We start from the raw sequence: 21,641 nt of genomic DNA, 5'->3' as shown, positions 1-21,641 counted from the left end.
GTCTCCTCCACTGTCTTCTCTCCAACTTTCATCACCTAAGTATGGATGTATCCTACAGCTCGTATATCAAGATAGTTGTTCTTCTATTCCTAAGCCCTTTGGTGATATTTCAGGGATGAGAGAAGCAAAAAAACCTTCCATGCTGCTCCACCATCTTGGCCCCTCCCTAGCCCTTTGGTGATCTTATCTACTTTCCCAAGATCAATTCTTCAACCATTACTAACATAGATAATGCCCAAATCATTATTACTAGTCTTGTCTTTTACTTTCTCTAATAAAATTGAGTCCTGCATTTCCAACTGCTTTTAAAGGACATGTTATCACCTCAAGAGCAATTCACCTACAAGCAAACCTATATTCTCCCCTAATTCCAAGCTAATTAATTATATAGATTTTTCATTTATAATAATGCTCTGCAACCATTCTCCCTGATACACAGGTCCCAAATCATACATTAAACCAAAAGATGCTTCAAGTTGTTCCTCACTTCCCACATCTAACAACCTCAAAGTATATTGATTCTCCATTCTCTTCCTACTTATTTTCTTTCCATTACTGTAGCCACTACTCTACACTAGACTTATTATTTTTTAGGTTAGTGAAAAAGTTTTCTAATTGGTTGTTCTGTTGTCAAACACTCCCCTTTCCATCTGTCTATCCTACCAGTTACTACCAGTGTTATCATCCTAAACTATCACTTGACCACTTCATTCCTCATCTCAGAAACTTAGAACAGCTATTTATAACTATAGGATAAAGCTCAGACCCCTTGGCTCAGTCTTCCAAAATGTGGTTTGATCCTACCTTTCAACTCTAATTCCCACTACTCTCCTACATTAACTCTCCATCCCCCACACAATTTGTGCATTTACCAGTCTGATGCATTGATCTCTCACATCTCAAACAACTTGCTTATTCTTCTTCAAATCCATATACCCTTCAATGGTGAACACAAATATCACATCTTCCATGAATCCTCTGACCATCTCTATCTGGAAATTATTATTTTCTTGTTTGGAACTGACTGTCCCTGCCACTTAGTAGACATTTAACACTCAAGTTTATTTCATTTCCTCAACCATTAGTTCACTCCCTAAATACAGGACTTTACAAAGATTATTAATTGGTTGTCCACTAATAGCTTTGATAAATATTCCAAGAATCGAATTTTAAATTCCAAGTTATTGAAGAATGTTATACTCCTATATTTCCACTGTTAACTATAATCATTATGACATGAGTATTAGTTCAGAAAATAGTTCTAAGAGTCTCCAAATTTTGGAAAGTTAACTATATATATTTACATTCTAAGAAACAAACTTGCTTCCTGTAGTTCTAAAGTACAAAGATAAAGAAGGAAAGGAGTTAGATATTGATGTCACTAAGACATAATATTAAACAATATTTTAATAGAAATGCAAAAAAAAAATCTCAGGTTGCAACAAACATCATTAAACAGTTCATTGGCTTGTGATTCATTTGAGATTTCATGTGAATTCGTTCAGATTTCATAGCAACATGATTCCATGTAATAGCAGAAATAATCACTTAAAAGAATGGTGAACGTTTACTATAATCCAACTTAAATCACTAACTTCATATATTCTCAAGTAAGAAAAGCAGCCAGTTTGATAAAAATATGGATTCTCTGGGGGAATACTTATGCTTTTTGCTCACCAGAACCTTGTCAGTTAATCACTTCTATTATATCTCTACCTAAATAAGAAAATGCGTACTTTATTAAATTCTCAGTATCTCTGAGGCCCCAAATCTTTCCCAAATCCTTTGAGACTGTGTGTTTCAGAACTTCAGCAAGCCTCTATGACTCTTTGCCCCTTCAGGCTGTCTACCACATCTGCAGAGCCTGAGGCTTGACCTCATTTTGCTCTGCAGTATTTGATAAGTGAACAATTGTAAATTAGGTGAGATAATCTATTGGGTATGTTTAGAAATCAACTCAAGTTTTTTCTTAATTATTTCACAATGAATCCTTTTTGTATTTGTTTGGTTCTAATATGTTTCCATTGTTGATCATAGACTGGTCCGTAAGATCTTTGAGGAAAAACATTTTTTTTTCTATGTTGTATACCCCTGCCTGGAATATATTCTCCTGTGCCAGATATAATGAAGCCCATGAAGCCACTCAAGAAATAGTCATTAAATGGAATTCTTATCCCTGGAACAAATAAATAGTATCCAAGGAGGATAGGGTCTAAATTATTGGGCTTTCTTTGAAGTGGAAAATTTGTTTCAGAAGTCAACTAGGTAAAGAACTACAGTGGTTCTCCTGGGATGACTTTTGAAATGAAAGCTGACCATGAGGGAGATCACTATGACAGGCCTTAACCCTGTTGGATTTAATCACCTATGAAAGATCTTTCCCTGTTGTGCACATCAGGAGGCTTATAAATTGGATGCAGACAACTCAATTGCTTTCAAAAGCCAGCTCTCTCTGAAGGAATTGGAAAGAACAGTTTCATAATTCCTATAGTAAGAGGAGTTGCCACAGTAAAATAGCAGCAATTGGGGTTAGGTAGGCCCCCTTTCCCATGCAGATTCCCCAGTAAGTGTTTTTGTTTCTTGGTTTTGTTAAAATAAGATCCAAGTTATGGTTTCATAATTTCCCCGTCACTAGCCCTGAAATGAAGTTACTACAGCCCTTAAGCTGGAATGGCTCCACTAGCTGCATAGCAAACTTTTGTCCAAGATTCAAACCAAACTGAATGTTTGAGGGTTTGGGTTGTTTTGAGTTTTCTAAACTTCAAGCTTAAATTTTCATGAACCTTATTGCACTTCCTGATCTTTTCTGGGAGAGAGAGTGGAAAAACTGAACTCTTTGGTGCCAGTGTTAGAAGCAGCCCTCCAACTGTTGTAACTAACTGCATGGAGAAAAGATAGGCCTGGATAGGAATATTGTAAGATGGTCAACTCTGGAACTATTTTCTTCTTAATTCTCTCTGAAAACTTCTCTTAAATTCCATTCTCCTAATACCTACCACTTAATTAAAACATTCAGTGGCAAAACTGGAGTGCAATGTCCCTAAAAACCATAGCACAATGATAAAAGCAAGCCAGCAATTTTAGTTCAGAAGTGAAATAAAATAGAAATTACATATTATAACAATAATAACTAAGTATTAAACAAACATACAACATACTACCTCAATGCCATCTTAGAAAAGGAACTGATTGGAAGAAAAAGGAATGTCCAGATATAAGTCTTTAGGCTTGGAAGATTCATTGAATCCTACAGACCCATGGGAACAGAGTAGAATTGTAGGAGGAAAAGAATTTCAAGAAATAAAGGAACTAAGAGAAACAAACCTTCATAGCAGAGCTATTTGGTGCGGTAAGACAATGTAAGCCATGGATCAGACTTAAAACCAAGAACTGTGTCGTTCTCAATTAGTGTACTGCAGTCTATTCCTGGCTTAGGTGGATGCCAGTTCAGAAAACAACTCCATAAATGAGAGCTTCAGAGTTCCATATTGATGGTCCATGTCAAAGAACCCTGATCTTCAAAATCAAGGATGAAAAGGGCAACTATAACCACTGCATCACCAGCACTGTCTCATTTTTTCATCACTGTGAGGGATAATTTGCTCATACAGAAATCCACAGTGGCTAAATATGAAGTGGCATCTGAAGTTGTTTGGCATGAACTTCTGCTTAATAAACAAACACCATATTGACCCAGCCGGAGCTTCTCTCTTAAGAAACATAAAGGGAATCATTTGTAAGCAAGCCAAATTCTGAATGAAATTCTTTACAAGCCCTGCTAAACATCCTTCTTGGAAGTACTAGGACATAGGCCTCCTCACTTCTGATAGAACCCCATAACCAAACATATCTGGACATTTCCCTAAAGAGCTTAACTAAGGCAAGGTTGGTATATACATTTCAGATTCTTAATCTCTCTCTCACCACCAATTTCTAGAGATAAAAAACACTTTTATTCAAATATTTATAAATATTATCCTCAGTATTCACAACTATCCATAAATAGTCTCTGAAAGAAAGCATGTTCAAACAAAACTGACCACAGGGCAATCATCAGGTGTGGGGAGTTCCAGGGTCATGACAAAGGGAAACTGCTTGCTAGTCACAGACAAAACAGGAATGTTAAAAAATCAAGGAAGTAGATCAAATTATGCATCGGTACAGGGTGGGGTGGGGGGATGGTCTCAATCTGGAGCTATGAAATCAATAAGAATTAGTAACAGGATGGCCAGAAAAAAATTTAACTATGTGAGTTGCAAACCTTTTCTTTTAAAGCTACTCCTCCATCAAAATATATTCCCCATATGAATCCTGATATAATTAAAGCAGGTAGGGTGATTTGTTTTGTTTTTAGTTCACTATTTTTCCGTAACAAAGTTTAATATGGAAAATTCAGAACACAGATAAACACAAAAGTGAATATGTGTATTTTTAACTACCTATAATCCTCCTACCCAGAAATAACTATTGATACTTCAGTGTATAATCTTTCACACACACACACACACACACACACACACACACACACACACAGTATTTTTAAAAGGTAACTAAAAATAGCTTTATAACCTTTCAAAAATAATATATTAATAACATCTTTGCATATACACAAACACATACCTACATCATCATTCTTAGTGACTACATAGTATAGCTGTATTGTAATTTGTTTAGCCAATTCCCTATTTACGGTCACTTAAACAGTTTCTAATTTTTTAAAAAATATTTTTGCATATACTTCTGGGCATTTCCTGATTATTCCCTTAAAAGGACTTCTAGATGTGGAATTGCTTGGTAAAAGATACATATTTTGACATAGATTTCCAAATTACCACCCAGAAATATTGTATCAATATATTCTTTTACCAGCAGCATATGAGAGTCTTCATTTACATATCTCTTCACCAATCCAAGCTTTTATCATTACTCTAAATCATTGCTAATCTAATAGGAAAACTGTAGGAACTTATTGGAGTTTAACTTGCATTTCTTTATTAGTGGAATGACTTGTGCTTGTTTTTGTTTTGTTTTTGTAGTTTTGCTGGTTTACCATACAGAAATCAGATTTAAATATTTACAAAGTTTAGATATATTCTCTAACAGTATACCTTTGGAATTACATACAGGCCTTTTCCTACCATAATATTATCTAACCATTCTCTTATGTTTTCTTCTAGTCCTTTTACAGTTCGGTTTTTCACAATTTAAATATATACTTACACCTGAAATGTGTTTTTTTTTAAGGACTATTAGAGTTCCAACTTTAGTTTTCTCCAAATGGTTAGCCCATTTTCTCAACACGACTCTTTGAGTAAACAACTTTTCCTCATTGATTTGAAGGCAGTCTTTATTCTAAATTCTAATAAATATTTGGGTATATTTGTTTCCATTAAATTAATTTACCTATCTATTCCTGGTTTTGTATATACCACACTATTTAGTTAATTCTTATAACTTAAAAAAATTAATTTTTTTTTTTAATGTTTATTTAAAGAGAGAGAGCACTAGCGGCGGCGGGGGGGGGGGGGGGGGGAGGGGCAGAGAGAGGGCAGAGTGGGAGAGAGAATCCCAAGGAGGCTCCATGCTGTCAGCACAGAGCCAGTGCAGGGCTCAATCCCATGAACAGAGATCATGACCTGAGCCTAAATCAAGAGTTGGACACTTAACAATCAACCATCCAGGCGCCCTTTGAAAATAAATTTTATTATCTGAAGGTAAGGCCCTATTCAGAATTCTTTTCCTCAAAATGTACAGGCTATTTTCTTAGGTGATCATGTTTTTTAAAAACTTATGATTTTAATTAGAACTATGTTAAAATTTTTAATAATCTAGGGAAAGTTGATATTTTTATAAGCCCTCTCTTTGTTCAAGTCTTCCCTTGAATTTCAAAGTGAAATTTATCTTTTGTTTAAGTCTTTTCAAAATTGATTAGTCTTTACTTTTAAGCCTTCTTAAAGTTTGAGTATTCTATAGGTAAAGTATATATTCTAAATATTCTATTTTATTACTCTGATAAATAGGGTCTTATTTTCTATAAAGATATTCACAGTATATAGATGTGTCAAGGGTCCCCAAGACCACCCTCAAGCCCCTTTATTTACTTTAGGACTCCTACATAGGACTCAGAAGTTGTTACACTCATGGTTATGGTTTATTACAGTAAAATAATAAAAAGGAGTAAAAGGAAAAACATAGAGGGCACGACCCAGAGGAAACCCAACTCAAGATTTCAATGTTCCCTCCCAGAGGAATCACATGGGACATACTTAACTCCTCTAGTGGCAATGTGTGACAACATATGCAAAGTGTTGCCAGCCTGGTAAGTTCTCCCAAGCTTGAATGCCCTGGGTTTTTTAATTTGGGTGGGGGGGGGGGGGGTCATTCATATAGATATATAGCACTTGCACGATAAACATCAGTTACCCAAGCTCCAGATCCAAGAAACAAACCTTAAATCACATTGTTAGCATAAACTATTTGGACAAACTGGTACAGCATGGCTCAAGGCCTCAGGCATGAAAAAAAAAAAAAAAAAAAAAAAAGAACACTCTTAATAGAAAGAACATTCCAAGAGCTCAGCTCCCAGGGGCCAGCCAAAGGCCGGCAGTCTTCAAAATGGGCATTTCTTGGGAATGTGCAGGGTTTGAACAACCCAAGCCTGCTGAGTTAATCCTTTCCTGCATAATAGGAGAGCTAATGATTTTGTTTATGGACATTGACTCTAGCTATCATAGTGAATATATTTGTTTCCAATTCTGTTTTGTTGATTTTTGTAGTCTTTCTAGCTAGATGCTCATATCATCTGTGAACAAAGGCAATTTTGTCTCCTCTACTCTGGTAAGTACCAGAATATATTCTGTTTCTTGTTATTAATGCATTTGCTGGAATTTCCAGAACAATGATGAATAACAATGATAACAGTGAGCATTAGCTTTTGTTCCTGACAATAGTTGAAATGTTTTAAGGCTAATTATTTTATTGGTGTTAGTAAGTGACATATATTCTTTTTTATGTTATTTCTGATTTATTAAGAATTTTTTTTTTTTCATGAACAGCTGTGGAATTGAATCAATGTTTTTGGGCATTAGTCAAAGCAACCATATCTAAGACACTCAAGAAAACAAATTGTGAGTTAAAAATTTTATATCCAGCAAAATGTTCTTCACTGAGAAAGGGTACAAATGATTTCACAACATGCAAAACCTCAGGAAATATTGTTCCTATGAGGCCTACTAAGGGGCATACCAGAGAATTAGCTTCATACAACCAAAATGACTATAGACATCAACCTAAGTCTAGTAATGAGCATTAAATATAAATGTATATTCATAAAATTAATACTAAAGGAGTGTTAAAAAACAGAAAACAGTATGTAATACTTATATGCTCATACAATGGTAAACTCTTGCACAACTTCAAAAATGGAGCGGACACATGCAAAAACCAAAAAAAAAGAAAAACCCACCTTTTTAAAAACTTTCTTCATGATATTGGTAGTGGAAGTATTAACAGATTAATATTTTGAGATTATTTAATTTAGGACAAAATACATGAGTAATTATGAGATATTCTAATATCCTCTGTGTCCTTGAGAACTAGGATTTTCAGTGGGAGAGAAAAAGCAGATACAAATACAACACAAAGAGACTGAGTTACAAATTATTATAGTTGAATTTGAACTGGAAGCATTAATATGAGTTCATCAAACTATTTAACATAATGTGTTTATTTGCTCTATCCACTGGAGAGGCTTAGAAAAAAATGACGAACCCAATAGCAATGAGAGCTCTGTTACCCAGATTGTAGCACTGAAATTCCAACTCTCACTTCAAGACTTTTGAAGAAATGACAAATTCAGGTCTAGCAAAAGAAATGTATAAGATGAACCGGGAACAATGGACCATACTAGATGGCAAGAAAGCTATCACAGACTCAGGAGCCCATGTAAAGAGGCTCCCCCTGGCCAAAGATGGCACAATTTGAGCTCTAAGTCGTGTAATAATCTCAGTGAATGAAACACAAAAAGTATGTTTAAATTCATGAGTTCATATTAATACTTAGAAAAACAAAAGTAAAAGATCACCTTTTGAGAATGAGAGGGATGCCAATTCATTATCGTGAACACTGAAAATAAGGGGGAAAAACCAAGCATTTATCCTTTATTTCTTATATACAGTGTACCACCAAGAAACAAAATATTAGACAAGAGGAAACATCTCTTATAAAAGTATTTCAAATAATAAATGAAAAAAATGATAAATTAGAATTTCACTTTTAAACCCCCAATTAATTGAGCATCAATACTTGATAATAACATGAATAATTATGTGCTTCTTGATTAAACAAAACAAAAACCTCACTTATACCCTTACTGAAGGGTCAAACGTGAGTTTTATTAAGTCTCTGGATCCTACTACCAACTTGCATGAAATAAGGAGGGCAAATAAGTAGGTTGAACTTCACCATAAGTACATAATTAGTAAAATCCTGACTGTAGGAAATTCTACAGGTCAAATATCTTGGGCTAATCAACAGATAAATTGTGTAAAAAAGAAAAAGATGGAGGGGAAACCTATTTTCAAAAACAGACTTCTAAGACAAGTTTTGGGGGTTTTTTTAATGAGTAAGACTAAATTATGGTGTCTAGGTATGCACACTTGAGTATTCAAAGTACATAGAAATTCAAAGAATCCATTACTATAAAAATAATAATAATAATGGTTATTTTTGAGGTGTTAACTAGGAGGTTGAAAGATTGGGCACACAGAAGTTTGTGGAGTGTACAGAAAAGTTTCATTTCTTGAGTGGTTATTTTCTCTTGTAATAACCTATTAAGCTATACATTTGTGTGAAGTTTCCTTCTGTATTTTTGTGTGATTTTATAACAAAATGGCAAAAAATTCCACTAAATATTTGTTAAATGGTCAAATAGCCCTATTAAAATAAGTCCTTAGCAAATGTTGCTGCTGTATTTATTTAAGTTCTAGTTATTTATGTAAATTCTAGTGAGTTAACATATAGTGTAATATTGGTTTCAGGAGTAGAATTTAGTGATTCGTCATTTACATATAATACCCAGTGCTCACCACAAGTGCCCTCTATAACACCCAACACTTATTTCCCCACCCACCCCCCCTCCAGCAACCTTCTCTGTAGTTGAGTCTCTTACAGTTTGTCTCCCTCTTTTTCTCCCCCTACTCCTATGTACATCTGTTTTGTTTCTTAAATTCCTACATGAGTGAAATAATATGGTATTTGTCTTTCTCTGACTTACTTCACTTAGCATAATACCCTCTAGCTCCATCCACATCATTGCAAGTGGCAAGATTTCATTCTTTTTCATGGCTGAATAATATTCCATTGTGTATATACACCACATCTTTATCCACTCATCAGTCAATGGACATTTGGGCTTTCTCCATAGTTGGGCTATTGTTGATAATGCCGCTATTAACATTCAGGGGCATGTGCCTCTTTGAATCTGTATTTTTGTATCCTTTAGGTAAATACCTAATAGTGCAATTGCTGACTTTTTAAGGAACTTCTGCACCGTTTTCCAGAGTGGCTGCACCAGTTTGTATTCCCACCAACAGTGTAAGAGGTTTCCCCTTTCTCCATATCCTCACCAACATCTGTTGTTTTCTGTGTTAATTTTAGCCATTCCGACAGGTGTGAGGTTGTATCTCATCGTGGTTTCTATTTTTATTTCCCTGATGATGAGTGATGTTGATCATCTTTGCAAATGTCTGTTAGCCATCTGGATGTCATCTTTGGAAAAATGTCTGTTCATGTCTTCTGCCCATTTCTTAACTGGATTATTTGTTTTTGGGTGTTGAGCTTGATAAGTTCTTTATAAATTTTGGATACTAACCCTTTATCAGATACATCATTTGCAAATATCTTCTCCCATTCCATAGGTTGCCTTTGATTTTTGTGGATTGTTTTCTTTGCTGTGCAGGTTTTTATCTTAACAAAATCCCAATAGTCATGTTTGCTTTTGTTTCCCTTGTCTCCAGCAACTTGTCTAGTAAGAAGTCGCTACGGCCGAGGTCAAAGAGGTTGCTGCCTATGTTCTTCTCTAGGATTTTGATGGTTTCCTGTATCACATTTAGGTCTTTCATCCATTTTGAATTTATTTTTGTGTTGGTGTAAGAAAGTGGCCCAGTTTCATTCTGCATGTCACTGCCCAGTTTTCCCAACACCATTTGTTGAAAAGGCTATTTTCCATTGGATATTCTTTCCTGCTTTGTTGAAGATTAGTTGACCATATAGGTGTGGGTCCATTTCTGGGTTTTCTATTCTGTTCCATTGATCTATGTGTCTGTTTTTGTGCCAGTAACATACTGTCTTGATGACTACAGCTTTGTAATATATCTTTAAGTCCAGAATTGTGATGCCTCCAGCTTTGCTTTGCTTTTTCAAGATTGCTCTGGCTATTCAGAGTCTTTTGTGGTTCCATACAAATTTTAGGATTGTTTGTTCCAGCTCTGTGAAAAATGCTGGTAGAATTTTGATAGGGATTGCACTAAATCTGTAGATTGCTTTGAGTAGTATAAATATTTTAACAATATTTGTTCTTCCAATCCATGAGCATGGAATATTTTTCCATTTCTTTGTGTCATCTTCCATTTCTTTCATAAGTGTTCTTTAGTTTTCAGAGTACAGATCAGATCTTTTACCTCTTTGGTTAGCTTTATTCCTAGGCATCATGGTTTTTGGTATTGCTGTCATATTCTAAAATGAGAAAACTGAACAAATGAAATAATTCGAGTTTTCATGATGTCATCCTTCATCAAGTGGCATTAATCATTCATGCTAGTGTAACATTACCCTGTATTAATAAGGAAACCACATAATGAACTTCTACCAAAGATAGGTAAATGTGATTAATTTCAGTAAGATTTATTGGGTGCCTACTACGTGCTTGATTTTTCTTTCCTGAGTGAACAATACTTCAGGTCATGGGAAATACTTGACTAGCCAGGGTCAAACAAAATGTACCAAAAATATTTCATTACCTCAACCAGTTTTTCCTTTATAAAAGTAGAACGTGTATTTTTCTTGCTTTCCATATAGCTACATTTAAGTCATATTCATAAAAGTGGACTCATGAGCAATTTCACACTCTTAATAACAGTAGTTTTTCCACCTGCCCACAGTTTACCAACAATAATATGTGCTAGACAGTGAGCAAGACTGTAAGCTAGCAACATAATATCTATACCCCCAATTTTCTTTACTTTTAATACTATTTGGGGTGCCAACTAGATCTACCTAAAAATTACTTCCTGGCTTCCCTTGCAATAAGGAATGATTTTGTGAGAGGTAGATAGACATACCTTGTGTGGCTTCAACTGATGTGTGCTATATTTTGCCTTCCCCCCACCCCCCACCACCTCTTTTCAGCCAGAAATACAGATATGATGACTAGAGTTGCAACAACTACCATAGTGATGTTGGAGATGGAAGCCAGTACTAAGTATGGCCAAGAACAAAGAGAGAACCTAGTTTCTGGTGACATCGTGGAGCCACCACACTGGCTGTGCTCTGATTATTCCCAAACTCCTCTTTGCATAGGAAAACTAATCTCCCAATTTATTTGCCTCTATTGTGAATCTGTTACTCCACTAATTATTAACCAATGCAATAATTCCTTTGATTATTATGGGTACTGGCAGTGTCAGTGTCTAACAATAAAAAGCACACACAGACATACCACCTAGAGAAGTCTAAAGGAGGTTACAAAAATCAACAACAAAAAGAAAATTCTCAGAGGTGTGAATTACACTTCATACCCCCTTCCATATTAAAGGAGAATTTCTAGGACTTAACAGCACAAGCAAGACTTGCTGATTTGAAGGGAAAAATGAAATTAAAATAATAAACAATGATAAAGTGCCAGTCTCCATGGCACTTCTAGAACTTTCTATGGAATGTTATTGGCAACAGCAGCGGCGGCAGCAGTATTGAAAACATTTATGAGGCATCTGTATAACTGCAAATTACACAGAGGTAAGCAGTGTTTGAATCAATTTGACTGCTTCCTAAGGAACAGTCATATATGTACATCACAAAGTATGAAGAGCTTCGAAGACACAATGATTGCCATTAACAAGAAAAATATACTTCTTGGCAACTACCAGGACACATCATTTCTTTCCATCATTGGCAAGATCTTGGCTGGAATTCTTTTGGATCAGCTACTGTTCAATGATGGCAACTGTGTACTCTCAGAATAACTGTGGCTTTAAACCACAGGGCAACTGACATAATCTTTGCTCTATGTCCGAAATAAAAAAAATACAAAAGGCAGTCTGCATATTACTAAATTTATTAGCTGCACAGAAACTTTTGACACTACTTGTATACCTGAAGTATAGGTATACATACTTGGGGATATAGTAACTATACATTACTATGTAACTTTTTGTGCCTATTTTGTAAGGATCTAAGAAGTTGGTGAGACTGTACATACTCGTTAATTAACCAGTGGTTGTTTAAACAGCTACTTTATATCCAGCATTATGTAGATTATAGCTATTTGTATGATTGACTATTTAATGAGTATCTCTCCCATTAGAATATAAGCTTCATACGGAAGGGCCTGAGGCTATCCTGCCAACTACTGAATTCCTAATGGCTAGCACAGTGCCTGGCATGTATTATCAGATACACAGTAACCATCTGTTGAATGAATAAAAGCACAAGAGAACTACAAAACACAATCCTTATACTTTCCCTGGGGAGACAAAACATAAAATAACTGTTACCTTATTATCTAGATCAATCTTCACAGTCCCCACTGTGTAGGGCAGTGCTGTCCAGTAGAATTGTCTGCAATGATGAAACGTTCTATAACTGCACTGTTCAAAATGATAGTGACTAGCCATGTGTGACAACTAAGCACTTAAAATGTGGCTAGTGCAACTACACTATAGTACCCTTTATTCATCTTATGCTACATAGCCTCATTTGCTTTTTATCAAAATTTCAGTTAAGAATTTTTTTGGAGTTTTAGGGGCACCCGGGTGGCTCAGTGGGTTGAGCATCCGACTCTTGATTTCGGATCAGGTCATGATCTCAGGGTCATGGGATTGAGCTCCATATCAGGCTACATGCCGAGTGTGGAGCCTGCTTAAGATCCTCTCTCTCTCCTTCTGCTCCTCTCCCCCACTCACGTGCTCTCTCTAAAACTAAAAGTTAAAACATATATATATATTTTTAATTTGAAAAAAGAACTTATTGGAGTTTTAAGTAGAGAATGGGGAAACCTAACTTATGGTTTTCCATTAAAGTGTCTCTTTGCCACCACTATCACTGCCCCCAAAATATACACAACTAAAAGAAATCTAACAAGATGTTTAACTGGTTGTTTACCTGGGAATTCCACTCCACAAAGTTGTAAAGAAAGGGATTAGAGAGTTTAGCCATTTTTGACTACATGGAGAATTAACAGCATTTCAAGTACACAGTACTAAATACTAAAATCAATCAGTCTAAACCAAGCATTTAGAATACAGAAAAATCCACAGAAATATTATCTCCACAGTGTTAGATAGGCAGACCATATCTCAGCAATCTGGGTGGCTCACTGGACTGTCACATTGCAGAACATTCATTGAATTATTCAATATACATTTATTGAGTGCTTACTATGTGCCAAACACTATTTAAAGCCTTGGGGATATAGCAATGAACAAACTGATAATATCCCTGTCCTCATGGAATTTACATTTTGCTGGACAGAGAAAGCCAGTCAGCAAAGAAATAAGTAAAATAGCATGTCAGGTGATACTAAGTTCTAGGAGAAAATGAAAGTGAGGAAGAGGGGCAGGGCATAACAGGAAAGGGCTGTGTAGGGAAGACCTTACTAAAAAGATGACCTCTGAGACACAACTTAGAAGGTAAAGGGGCAAGCTGGCAGATACCTGGGGAAAGAGAGTTTCAGGCATGGAAACCACAAGTTTAAGAGACAGCAAATAGGCCAATGTGCCTGGAGCTGAGAGAGCAAGTTTAGAAGCGCAAAAGAGGACATCAGAAAATCAGAGAGACCATCAGATCAAGGAGAGGTTTGGACACCACTATGCAGCCTGAAGTTTTTGGACATTTTTGAATTGACAAGTGAAGTGATTTGACTTGCATTTTCAAAGGTTTTGAAAAGACTGCTGGTGGGGGCAGGGGGAAAAATGAAACAAAACAAATTCCCCTGTCCTCAGTTAGCTTACATTCTAATGACCAGAAGCAGGTATTTCTCAATCGCAGAAATAACTTTTCTTAACTCAGTTATTTATATAACTGAATTTTGGAAGAAGAGGAAATAGCACAGTGAGCTTACATAACATGGTCACGTGTATGTAATACCTTATTTGGAAAAAAGGGTCTGTGCAGATGTGACTAAATTCAGGATCCTGAGATGAATAGATATTCCTATATTATCCAGGTGGGCCCCAAATGCCATCACATGAACCCTTAGAGGTAAGGAGCAGAGGGATATTATGGACAGATACACAGAGGAAAGACACAGAGAAGACCTTATGAAGACAGAGACAGATGCAGCCAGCCACAATGGCAACAGCCACCAGAAGCTAGAAGAGGCAATGAAAGATCTTCCCTAGAGCCTCTGGAGGGACTGTGGCCCTACATACAGCTTGATTTCAGATATCTGGCCTCCAGAACTGTGAGAAATAAATTTCTGTAGTTTCAAACCATCAAATTTATGGTAATTTGTTACAGCAGCCCGAGGAACCTATCATACTTTGTATTGTCTGTCATCTTGATTAACAAAAATGTATTCATACATTTACCTCTTATTTAATGAAAGTCTACTATATGCCAGATTCTGTTCTTAATACCAGGGTTAAGAAGGTAAATAAAACAAAGTCCTTACCCTCCTGGACACTGGGGAAAATGGGCAATAAACATATACACAAATAAGATAATTTTAGAAAAAACAAGCACAGTAAAGAAAATGAAAAGATGAGATAGAATACAGAATGACTTAGAAGAGGGCTCCTTCAGGCAGTGGAATCAAGGAAGCATTCTCAGAAATCATGCCACGTGAGCTGAGCCTCAGGATGATGAGGGATAAATGCCCATACAAATAATAGGAGGAAGATGCTCCTGACAGAGGGAACAGAGTAGGGCAAAGATCTAGAGCCAAAAATGTTATCTTGGCATATCAGAGGAACAGAAAGAAGGCCAATATGGCTACACAGTGATCAAAGACTGAGGGAGAGAATAGTAAAAAAACTTAGCAAGCAAGACAAAGGCCAGGCGACACAGAACATTTTATCAATTATCTACTGCTATAATAATGCTGTGTAACAAACACACACAAAACTTTATGTTTATATAGCTTGTGCTTCTAGAATCAGCTGAAAGTCTGTTAGGCAGCTCTACTGACCTCAACTGAACTTGCTTTAATGTCTGATGTTTGAATGGGTATCTGCTGATCTAGGAAGGCCTCAGCTGTAGCAAGGCTCTGTTCCATGTGGAACTCTCTCCAGTGGGCTAGCAGAGGAATGTTCTCCTGGTGATGGCAGAGGTTCAACAGAGAATCCTCAATGTGCAAGACTAGTTAAAGTCTCTTCTTGTGTAATATCTGCTAACTTCTCATTAGTTAAAGCAAGTCACTTGACTGAGGTCAAAGTCAAGGAGTGGGCAAGTCACCCTGCCCACAGTGGGAAGACAAAGTTACATGGTAGGGACACAGGGAATGATAAACAATTGAAGTCATCAAGACAAGTTTCTGCAGATACATAAGGCCTTGGTAAACTAATGAATGTAAGAAACAATTATTTTCTAAATAATAATGTAATACAAATGTTGTAGGAGTTCAGAAAAAGGTATTTGACTATAATACTCAGAGAAAGCTACAAAAGAAGAGTCTTGAAAGGTATTTTAGTTTTAGATGGGCAAAGGGACAAGATGAGGGAATTTTAAGAGCAGAGAATAACATGAACAAAGTCATGATGGTAGAAAAGAGCACTGTATTTACACAGAATGAAGACTAGCATGCATACCAATATCAAGATGTTTCCATCTGATCCCATCTCTATCACAAACAGAAGAAAATGAAGTAGAACAAACGAATCTCATATGCATCCTACATAATAGAAACCAAAATGTTTTGAGAGTCTAGAGTTCTCAATGTGATAATCAAGAATGTCTGAGGGCTGAAGACAGCCATGAGAGTACAAACATAAGATTCCAAACATGTGCAACAATGAAGTCTCAATGCAGTATTTACCATAATGGTGAAGAAACCTGAAATTATGAATCAATGTATACAATACAACAATCCTTTTTGGTAACCCAATGTTGAAAGCTATCATCACATTGTTATTTTGGAAGCATGCTATCAGATGACTCCAAAATTGCCAAGAATCAAAACAATATCCAAGAATTTTCTTTGCAAGGCAACTGAAAAATTTGGCCACAAACATAATCTCAAGCATGTTCATGTAACTCTTGATGTTACTTATATCTTGATTCACGGCATTAAGGTTTTAAGGCAATTCTCAAGAATTTTCTAAGCTCTAAAAACTGGTAATGTGTAATTCACTAGAACAGGCTCTTCATTTGACTCTTGAAACAATTTTATTAATTCTGCTTATATGACACTAATAGCAACATCATCATCCAGTAATGAGATCCTGGGAAACAGCCAGTCCACCAGTGTTCATAGACAGAGATGAATTAAAATCTTCATACATAAATAAAAAAGAGGAAACCTTATGCAAGGCAGCCCCATAATTCAAATACATATTATAGAGATATAAATATTTAAATTAATTAGCAGCCGTGACAGAACAAAGCTTGAGGATACCAATGTTTCTACTCACTTGGTCTCATATTCACTGGGCTAATTTCAGTAGAGCATCACCAACTCTCCCATCTTCCACCTACCATCCCACAAATCCATTACATTGAGCATGGTGACAAGATACCCTACCCACCCACACTGTATCTGCAAAACTGAAAAGCTTTATAGCCTCTACAACCCTCAGCTGGGCCCCATATCATGAAGAATCTCTAGGCCTGAGAATTTCTATGAGCCTGAGCCTGTGTGCTGGGAGCCTTGTATCTCTCCCAAACCCTCAAATTACAGACAGACCTAAGTTGATTCTTGAAAAGCTTTATAGCCTTCACAGCCCTCAGCTGGGCCCCATATCATGAAGATCTCTAAGCCTAAGGATCTCTATGAGCCTGAGCCTGTGTGCTGGGAGCCTTGCATCTCTCCCAAGCCTTCAAATTACAGACTCAAGTTTATTCTTCACAGAAAAACTAGAATCAACTCATCAACTAAATTCAAACTCTTAGAGGTATAACCTCTCAATTCCACTGCTGCATTCTGAGTGGCCTAAATGCCCACCAGGAGCTACCCTTTCCTGTCTACTACGTAAACACCACACACAGAAACACCATCCTCTTCTAAGAAGTGCTGGGACTAAATCTCTTGCCAGCCAAATCCACCTTGCCATATACCCTGCTGTCCTTGTTCTGCACCCAAATGTGAGCCCTCCAGTCATCCATCTTTCCCACACTGTCATCTCCAAACAGCTCTGTGCTTTCTCTTCTCTCCCTCTCCAATTTGTACTACACTTTCTGGGTAATAAACATACTTATACCCTCCTCCATTTCACTGATATTTTAACACCATACATACTTAAGGGTTGGAAGGGGAATGAATGTCCTTTTTATTTCACACTGTCAATAACATGTGAAACCTTCTGTTATTTGAGTCACACAGATTCAGCAATGACACTTCTTTCTCTTCATTATCATCATGATATAATATCTTCCACCTTTAAATAGAAATACTCCCCTGGTGCCACATCCTCTTCTATCCACAGCCCAATTTTTCTGCATTCCTCAGCATAAATTGTTGGCATTTTGTTTATATTTAACATCTCCACTTACTCTCTTCCAATTCTTTCTTAAATCCTCTCCTACCGGGGTTTGGTCTCTACCAGCATCATTGAAACTTCATGTAGGTCACCAAGGACTATCCACACGGCCAAATCAAAGATGAATTCTCAGTTCTTATCTTCCTCACCCAGTTGCATTTGGCACAGCTGATCACTGTGCTTGTCTGCATTTATTGAGATGATCATGTTTTTACTCCTTTATTAATTTAATGTGGTAAATCTGATTTATTTTTGAAAGTTAAACCAGTCTACTTTCCTGAAGTAAACCTCACCTGGTCAAGAATTATGATTCTTTCCACATAACTAGCTTCTACTAGATAATATTTTGTTTAGAATTTTTACATTTAAAAAAAAATTTTTTTTTTTTACATTTATTTATTTTTGAGAAACAGAGTGAGACAAAGCATGAGCGGGGGAGGGGGGGGGCAGAGAGAGAAGGAGACATAGATTCCAAAGCAGGCTCCAGGCTCTGAGCTGTCAGCACAGAGCCCGACGCGGGGCTCGAACCCACGAACCATGAGATCATGACCTGAGCTGAAGTCGAACACTCAACCGACTGAGCCACCCAGGCACCCCTAGAATTTTTACATTTTTGTTTATGAGAAGGATTGGCCTACAATTTTTTCTTATTGTAATATCTTTGTCAGGTTTTAGTGCCAAGTTTATGCTAGACTCAAAGTAAGAGCTGGGGAAATAGCAGGATTCAGAGAAACAGAACCAAACATGTATACATACATACATACATACACACACACATATATAGGATTTGTTATAGGGATTTGGTCTCCTGCAATTGTGGAATCTAACTGGGCATTCTCCATAAGAGTTTAGCATCCAATACTGGAGTCCCCAGGGCAGACAGCTGGGAGGGAAGATAGATGTAAGGAAGAACAGGAGAAGCTGGAACCCATACACATGAGTTGAAAACAGTGAAAACAGACTGAAACTCCTATCTGATCTTGCTGCATCTGATATGTCCTGTAGGAAAGCTAGTGCCCTTTATCACAGAACTACACACACACACACACACACACACGCACACGTCCCAGGAGTTAGAAAAACTGAAAGTGAAAAAGTCAGTTAGAAAAACTGACTGCTGCCTAAGCCAACCAGATGAGCCAGCAGGTAAGCAGCATAATGTGTAAGCTAAATGAATGCTGATTCACACTTCTGTCCTCTAAATCTCTTACAAAATGTCTCTTGTGGCCAACTCCAACTAGAAACATACAGATAAAGGGAAAGAAATTTTGGAAAATATAGTTCAGCCTAGGTAAGGTGATAGATTACAAAGCTACCACAGAAACTGTTTCCTCTTTTTCTATTGTCTGATAGAATTTTTGTAAGATTGCTATTATTGCTTGGAAGAATATACCAATGAAGCCATTTGGGCCTGGAGTTTTCTTTGAGACAAAGGGTTTTAATTTATGGATTCAATTTATTTAGTAGATACAGAAATGTTTAGATTTCCTATTTCTTGTGGCAGTCTCAACGTCTTTTTTTCCTACAGCATTTGTCTGTCTCAGGAGTCAGCAAACTATGTCCCTCAGGCTATCTGTATTTGTACATAAAGTTTTATTGGGATACAGCCATACCCAGTTTTGAATGATTATGCACAGCTGCTTTCATGCTGCAAAGGCAGAGCTGAATAGATGTGACTATACAGTCCCCAAAGCCTAAACTATTTACTATCTGGCCTTTTGCAGAAGGAGTTTGCCAATCCCTCATTCATCTCACCTAAATTTATTGGCAAAAAGTTGTTTATAATATTCACTTATTATCTTTTGTAATATCTGTAAGATCTATAGCAATGCTCTCTTTTTACATTCCTGGTATTAGTAACTTGTGTTTTTTGTCTTTCTTAAATGGTCTTGCCAACAAGTCATTAGTTATTATTCTTTTAACTTTGTAAAATTTTTCTATTCTATGACTGCCTTCTATTTATCGATCCCTATTCTTATATTTAGTAACCTCTCCCTTTTATTTTCTTTGAGTCTACTTTGCTGTTCTTTTACTAATTCCTTAAGACATAAGCTTAGATAATTAATTTTTCAATTATTTTAATTTTCTAAAATACGCATTTACAGCTATATATTTTCTATAAGCACTGCATAACTAAACCCCATCTTTTGCCACATTTTCGTTATCCTCAAAGTATCTTCTAATTTCTATTGCATTTGCCTTCTTGAACCATACATTATTCAAAAGTGTGTTGCATAATATGTAAATATCTGTAGATAGCCTTAACTATTTTTCTATTAATAACTTCTGGTTTAATTCCAGAGCGATAAAAGAATGTACACTACAATTTTATAATTATAAACATGAAATAAAATATCCAAAGCAGTTTTGAAAGTGAACCAATTTGCGCCACTTATACTCTTGACTCCAATATTACTATAAAGCTATAGTAATCAAGATAATATGGTACTGCAAAAAGAATAAACAATTGGATCAATGAACAAATTAGAGGATCCCAAAATAGGTATGTACTTTTGGTCACTTAGTTTTTAAAAACAGCACCAAAGCATCACAATGAGGGTAAGAAAATCTTTTCAACAAATGGTACCTAAACAGCCGTATATCCATATATAAAAAGGAAAATAAAACCCTACTTCATACTCACATCACACACAAAAACTAATTTGAGGTGGACCATAGACCTAAATGTAAAAGCTAAAACCATAAAGTTTTTAGAGGAAGTATAGGGGAATACCTTTGTGTCTTGAGGTAAGCAAAGGTTTCTTAGGACACAGAAAGTAATGATAAAGGAAAGAACTGATAAATTTTATCAAAATTAGAAACTTCTGTTCATCTAAACACCCAACTAAGAAAATGAATAGTCAAGAGAGAAAAAAAATACATACATACACACACACACACACACACACACACACACACACACACAAACACAGAGAAAAAGATTCGAATTTAGGATATTTAAAAACTTGTTACAACTCAACAATTAAAAAAAAAATCCCGGGGCGCCTGGGTGGCTCAGTCGGTTGAGCGTCCGACTTCAGCTCAGGTCACGATCTGGCGGTTCCTGAGTTCGAGCCCCGCGTCGGGCTCTGGGCTGATGGCTCAGAGCCTGGAGCCTGCTTCCGATTCTGTGTCTCCCTCTCTCTCTGCCCCTCCCCCGTTCATGCTCGGTCTCTCTCTGTCCCAAAAATAAATAAACGTTAAAAAAAAAAAAAAATTAAAAAAAAAAAATCCCTCTCACAAAAAAAGAGCAAAAGATTTAAACAGACACCTCACAAAACAAGTATGTGAATAGCTAATAAGCACATGAAAAGTGCTCAGCATCATTAACAGAGAAATGCACATTAAAACCACAATGAGATATCACGTTCATCTATTGAAATGACTAGAATTAAGAAGACTGACAACATCAAATGTTGGTGAGGATGTGGAGCAATTGAAGCTCTAATAAATTCTTGGTTGAAGTGTAATATGGTAGAATTACTTTAAAAAAACAATCTGATAATTTCTTATAATATCAAATATACATACCCTATGACCCAGCAATTCCATTCCTAGGTATTTACACAAGAAAATAAAAACATGTCCACAAATAGACTTGTACAAAAATGTTCATAGAAGCCTTATTTATAACAGCAAAAACTAAAAACCAAACAACTCAAAAGTCTATCAAAAGGAGAATGGATAAACCAGCTGTGATTTATTCAAACAATGGTAATAAAATGGAAGGAA

General features: G+C 36.3%; 1 protein-coding gene across 3 annotated transcripts in view; it reads right to left on the bottom strand.

Annotated features, from left to right (window-relative positions):
* Positions 1-21,641, bottom strand: part of PARPBP (PARP1 binding protein) — a 149,008-nt gene that overhangs the window by 52,469 nt on the left and 74,898 nt on the right. For all 3 annotated transcript variants that reach the window (XR_009617016.3, XR_009617017.3, XR_009617018.3), the window contains exon 12: positions 12,771-12,834. The gene's annotated coding sequence lies outside the window, so the exon portion shown is untranslated. The remainder of the gene's footprint in view (positions 1-12,770; positions 12,835-21,641) is intronic.

Source organism: Panthera onca, chromosome B4 (assembly GCF_046562875.1).
Source record: "Panthera onca isolate mPanOnc1 chromosome B4, mPanOnc1 haplotype 2, whole genome shotgun sequence".
Lineage (NCBI taxonomy): Eukaryota > Metazoa > Chordata > Mammalia > Carnivora > Felidae > Panthera > Panthera onca.
The sequence above is the reverse complement of the archived record's forward strand: the minus strand, read 5'-3'. Positions and strand labels throughout refer to the sequence as shown.